The sequence below is a fragment of the Trichomycterus rosablanca genome, chromosome 24 (genome assembly GCF_030014385.1).
Source record: "Trichomycterus rosablanca isolate fTriRos1 chromosome 24, fTriRos1.hap1, whole genome shotgun sequence".
NCBI classification, from domain to species: Eukaryota; Metazoa; Chordata; class Actinopteri; order Siluriformes; family Trichomycteridae; genus Trichomycterus; species Trichomycterus rosablanca.
The window spans coordinates 584902-590901 of record NC_086011.1 but is presented as its reverse complement, the minus strand read 5'-3'; positions in this window follow the sequence as shown (position 1 = coordinate 590901).

Genomic DNA, 6000 nt, shown 5'->3' with positions numbered 1-6000 from the left:
GGGACAGAGATCCTGCACCCTGATAAAATTCGCCTGTCTTTTTCTAAACAACATGTTTGTGTCCATGTTGTGGTTCGGTCACTTCAGATAGTCAGCTTAACTCTGTATGAATATAATTCCTGATGTTTTTGTTGGGTCAAACCAAACATTCAGAGACCACCAGGTATCACGTCTGCTCAGAGAAGGAACAAGTAGTTTCCTAAATGTTCAAAATAAACCATCCATCAACTTCTGAGAGAAACTGATCCATATGATCGGAAAATTCTGAATATTTACTACACTGTTAAACATCTGATACTTTACATTATAATTGTACATTTTACAAAGAAAAATAATATTAACTTTTTTTCTTTAATTCCCTCAGAATGTTAATTAATATGAATTTAAATGCATTGTGGGCTGAACATGACCGAGCTAATTCAGCGCAACCGATTTTTCTCCTGTAATAGAAATTCTTATTATTATTATTTAATTATTTCACTAAAAAACTCTGAAATAAGCAGTAAAACTAAGCATGAGAGACATTAAACAGTCCGTCAGTACCTGAGTTATAAAGGTTTTCTAGCTTGTCAGCAGTTTATCTGATGACTTCAGGATTTGGACTCGGATTTGTGGTAGATTTTGGATGTGATGATGGAAACTGGAACGATTTTTAATAAGCACCAAAAAGCACGTCTGATAAATGTATGCTCACCCTTTTAATGTCACTTTCATGTTCGTCTTATGATCACATTATTGCGAAAATTAAAGATTTATAATGCATTTGAACATAAAATAAAAGAATAGCTTTACTTCTGATTAATACAAACAAAACACTTGAATTTAAATTCTGTACGTTTAATAAAGCGTATATAACTGGTGAAATTGAATAAAATAATGGTAAATATGGAAATATAATAATAAATCTGAATTCAGCTGCTTCAGTTTGCCTATGTGTTCTTTAGGAGGGGGGTTGATATGTTTGGTTCATTACTAAATGTATTTTGGAGTGCTTTGTCTGTACTGTTAGTATGTGTGTGTTAGTATGTGTGTGTTAGTATGTGTGTTAGTATGTGTGTGTTAGTATGTGTGTGTTAGGATGTGTGTGTTAGGATGTGTGTGTTAGGATGTGTGTGTTAGGATGTGTTTTTACAATATCAGGTAAAAAGCTGTTCATAATGAAGGAGCGTGAGGATCTGAAGCTTCATCACCTCTTACAAGTGTACACAATTGCAGTTTTATAATATATCTAAAGAAAAAATAATGATATGAATTATGAATACTATATATTAAATGTTATTTGTAAGGACAAAAGTATTGGGACGCCCCTTGTTATTACTCAACTCATGTATTTCAGCCACAACAGCTGCTAACAGGTGTAATGAATCAATCATATAAAGGAAACTATATATACACATTTCCAACTGGCAGCAACAGTTTAGGGAAGGTCCTTTCCTGTTCCAGAATGAATGCGCCCTAGTGGACAAAGCAAGAAACTCCAGTGTCCTGCACAGAGCCCTGACCTCAGCCCCATCTAACAGCTCTGGGATGAGCTGGAACATCAACTGATGGATTAAGACCAAGCTGCAAAAATGCTGTCATCTTTTGACTAAACGGGCACAAATTCCCATACACAGAAACACCACAAAGTCTTGTGAGACGCTTCTCAGGAAAAAGAGCTAAAAGATCACTCAGAGGTCGTTCTATTTTAATGGCATTTCCACCAAGCGCATGGTCAGGTGTCTAAATACTTTTGACCATATAGTGTACATAAATATTTTTCTATTGTTTAAGAGTGTATAATGGTAAATCTTAAGTAATGAAATGTCCTTAAAATAATGCTCAAATATGTATATTAAACAAAGGCTGGGAAATAAAGAACTAATAAGAGAAACATTATTACAGCACAAACGTCTAAAACACAACAAATCATCAAAACAAACTAAATTGTTCTATAGTAAACTAAGCCTACCCAGTAAAAACCAGTGATCTTCAAATCCAGCATAAAACCAGCACAGACCAGTTCAGACCAGCGTTAGATTATAGTATTGAGAAACCAGTTTAGACCAGCAACCAGCCGGTCAGGAGAATAAACAGAAGTCCAGAGTGTGAACTGTGTTGTAAAGAACAAAGGACGGTGGACGATGGCAGGATGTCCGGTCGGTCGGTGTACCTCACTGCAGCTCCGTGGGCTGAGTGGACAGTTTGGAGTCCAGCCTGGACATGTAGCAACACTGCTAGCACTATTATAGCTGACGGAGCACAATGCCCTATTCAGGCTGCAGGAAGTCTGAAGCAGAGTGGCTGGATCTGTGTGTGGGGTGTGGTGGGGTGGGGGGACGGGGTTAACTCGAGCTGACAAAACAATGCAGCAAAAAATGCATCATGAAACGCTATTAACCAAGGAGAACGCCAAACATCAACTCTATACTGAAACACTCCAGAGTTCTCTGAAACCAAGAAACAGTGGAACTGTGTTCTTGGTCAGATGGATGTCAAGGTGTCAAAGACAAGACTGTTATCAGTGAAGGATCCAAAAGCCAACGTGTGTCATGGTATAAGGGTGCATCAGTGCCCCCAATGTGGGTGCATTTACATACATGTGAAGGTGCCATTGACGCAGAGGTGCATATTGGGATTTTAAAGACGTCCATGATTACTTTAGCTAGATGATGCCTGGACCTTATTAATGGTTTTGTACCGAATCTAGGGCATCAAATATGGAAAGTTCAGAAATGGGTGCTCTTGATTATGTCCCTGTCCCAACATTATTTGGAACTTCTGTGCTGTTTTCAGTTAAATACATGCTGTCCAAACCTTATTGAAATCCAGGTTGTATAAGCATGCAGCAAACCTAAACCAATGCCAAACAAACGTGATTTTCTTGCAGAAATAACATATAGCTCTTTACTGGTGTGCAAGGCATGCTGGGAGCTGTATCCAAAACTGCACCCAGCTGACTAAATCACGATGATAATCCACTACATAGGTCAAAATATAATGACTGAGCTCAGGCGTGTCAGCCTCTAAAACCAACTCTGTATAATAAATAACAGTCACAGCGTCTGGGGAAGGTCCCTTCCTGTTCCTGCAGAACGGTCTCCCTGTGCACAGACGAGGTCCATAAAGACGTGGATTAATGAGGCTGGTGTGGAGGAGCTCTGACCTCGACCATATTAAATATGCTTGGGATGAACTGGAACTTTGATTGCAGGCCGGCCTCACTTATCTTCATCTCTAAACTCGTGTATGCTTTTTTGAGTATGTGTACACAAATTCCCACAGACACTATTCAATGTCTTGTCTTAGTCTTAGCAGAATAGTGCAGGCTGTTAAAGCCACAAAAGACAGAATTGGATGAGGTTTTGGAAGCTGTCAGTTGTCCATATACTTTTATTTTAGTGTTGCTAGAATTACAAGTCAGTGTTTGATGATGTAGATGGACGGACTAAGAGTGATCATGAGTCCCCAACCACAGGAGTCCAAGAAGGGACGAGCCACCAACCACCAAGAGGTAACTGGGCAGCCAAGACTCATTGATTGCATTGATGACATGAAGGCTGTGGCGTCTGGTACTGACCAACATGAGCTGCGTAGTTACAGGCCAGTCAATATCTGGACATCAAAGCTTTGGAGGAAGGTCAACTGGCTCCACAACTCCTGTTTTCTCCAGGATCACGTGGACGGTCAGTGTGCACTGTAGGATGATCCACCTTAACATACAGAAGCTGAAGGAGATGCTGGTAACGCCCTGGTACCAGATACCACAAGAACCCCTCAGATGTCTTGTGGAGTCCAGGCGGGCGGTACTAATGTTGGCTCACGGTGTGAGTGGCTCAGGTTAAAAATCTGACTGATATAGGAAAAAAGGGGGTGGGATGAATTGGAATTCCAGTACGTCTCCGTTCCCACAGCTGATGGTCAGGGCATAAAGAATGGACACACGAATGTTGGAGGAATGTTTTTTTAAGATGTGAACAGGACAGTGGTGGCCCAACATTTAATGCTCTGGATTCTTAAAGAACAAGGGTTCAAGTCCACTATCACTACCAAGCTGACTCCACCGGGCCCTTGAGCAAGGCCCTCAATTTTCAGTTGGTTGAATTGCTTCCTGTCCCATTTATAAGGGTAGCTGTAGCCTAGCGGTTAAGGTACTGGACTAGTAAGCAGAAGGTTGCTGGTTTAATCCCCACCACTGTCAGGTTGCCACTGTTGGGACCTTGAGCAAGGTCCTTAACCCTGTAAGTTGCTGTGAATTAAAAGTGTGTCTGTTTTTTGGACAACGCTTTTATCTAAGAGTAAACTTTGTGCAGCGAGTATCTGAGTCAGTCAGTCATTGTGTGTGTGGCCCTCCAAACCCTTCAGGTCGTAAACATGCCAATAGCATTGCAGTGCAGTTCGACATGCAGGTGTCCATTTTACACAGCTGTTCAAAAAGAGGGACACTTTTACAATCCTGCACCGGGACGACGAGACGAGGGAGAAAAAAAGAGAGACAGACAGGACGTGTCCAGACTGAGTGATAAAGAATGAGGAACAGCCCAGCAGTAGCAATAATTACTGCAGCCGTCCTCGAGGCTCTGGAGTGCAAAGTCTGCAGGGACCTGGGGGTTCCTACCCAAAATAACAGGAAAATGTTTATATTAGTTACAATACTTTATAATAAATACTGTAGAATTCATTAATTTTAAATTAATCAGCAAATAAATACTGTAGAATTCATTAATTTAAATGATTCAGCATTAAATTGTGTTGATTATTTGTAGCCGAAAGCTTATTCTAAATTCTGCAAGGTTGTAATCTTCCTTATTAAACCTGCCTTCTCATAAACCAAGAGCTTTGAGTGTTTGTGGTAGAGCTTTGAACTTTTGAGGTAGAGCTTTCGGGGTAGAGCTTTGGGCTGTTGGGGTAGAGCTTTGAGCGTTTGGGGTAGAGCTTTGAGCTTTTGGGCTATCAAATGTGGGTTTGAATCCCGGCGTTGCCACACAGCCACTAATGGGCCCCTGAGCAAGGCCCTAAATCCTCTCTGTTCCAAACATTTTATTATGTGTATATGGATATAAGACAAATAAAGGCATTCTATGCTTTTGGAAACCATTACTACCACCCCTCCCTCTGTACACCCTCCACCATTTAGTGCAGACAAACATGTGCTCGCCATTTTTAAGCCGTTTTTAATATTAGAGAACATTGAGCAGAACAAAGCTGGTCAGCTTTTAATGGCTGAAGAAATTATTTATTACTTGTATTTACATGTATTTATTTATCTTTTTTTGGCTGCTCCTGTATTTGGGGGTCACCACAGTGGACTTTTCTAATCACAATTTTTACACTTAACTGCAACCCTTCCTATTGTACCAGGGCTTGGGATCTGCACTAACAGGGGCACCTACCAATGCTAGGGTGTTTCAGCTATTCCTGACAGGCTGATACGACCACTGAGATTCAAACCCTGGATCCCCAGAACTCAGCTGGTTTATTTGTTGGGGTGAACAGCTTTATAATGACATGTAACGTAATGATATAAAAACAACTTAAATAAAATAAAATACTGCTTTTTTTTGGCCAAATTATCGCCCAAACATTCTAATTTTTGTTTAAAGAATGTACAGAGTGTTTTTTTACATTAAACCAAGAATACCGACGAAAATATTGTTTTATTTACAAACTGCAGGTCCAGAAAAGACAGGTCAGGATGTAAAAGGTTAATAAAAACATCTGATTTCTAAAACACATTTGATCTGTATTTAGTTAAAAACTACAAACGCGCATTTGTAATGTTTTACATAATGTACTTCTCTGTTGTTAATATTCTGTTGTTCTAAATTTGATGCCTTCCACATGTTTCAAAAACCTATAACTTTTTTCCTTATGCCAGTTTTCCAGTTTTCAGCTGATGTTGAAATAAACAAGAACATCTGAGAGACGCCCAGAACTGTTTGTTTTTATTTGCATTTATTATTCGGTCCTAAAATGTTTGGCATTAATGTTTCTATAAACAGAACAAAGAAAAATCGAATG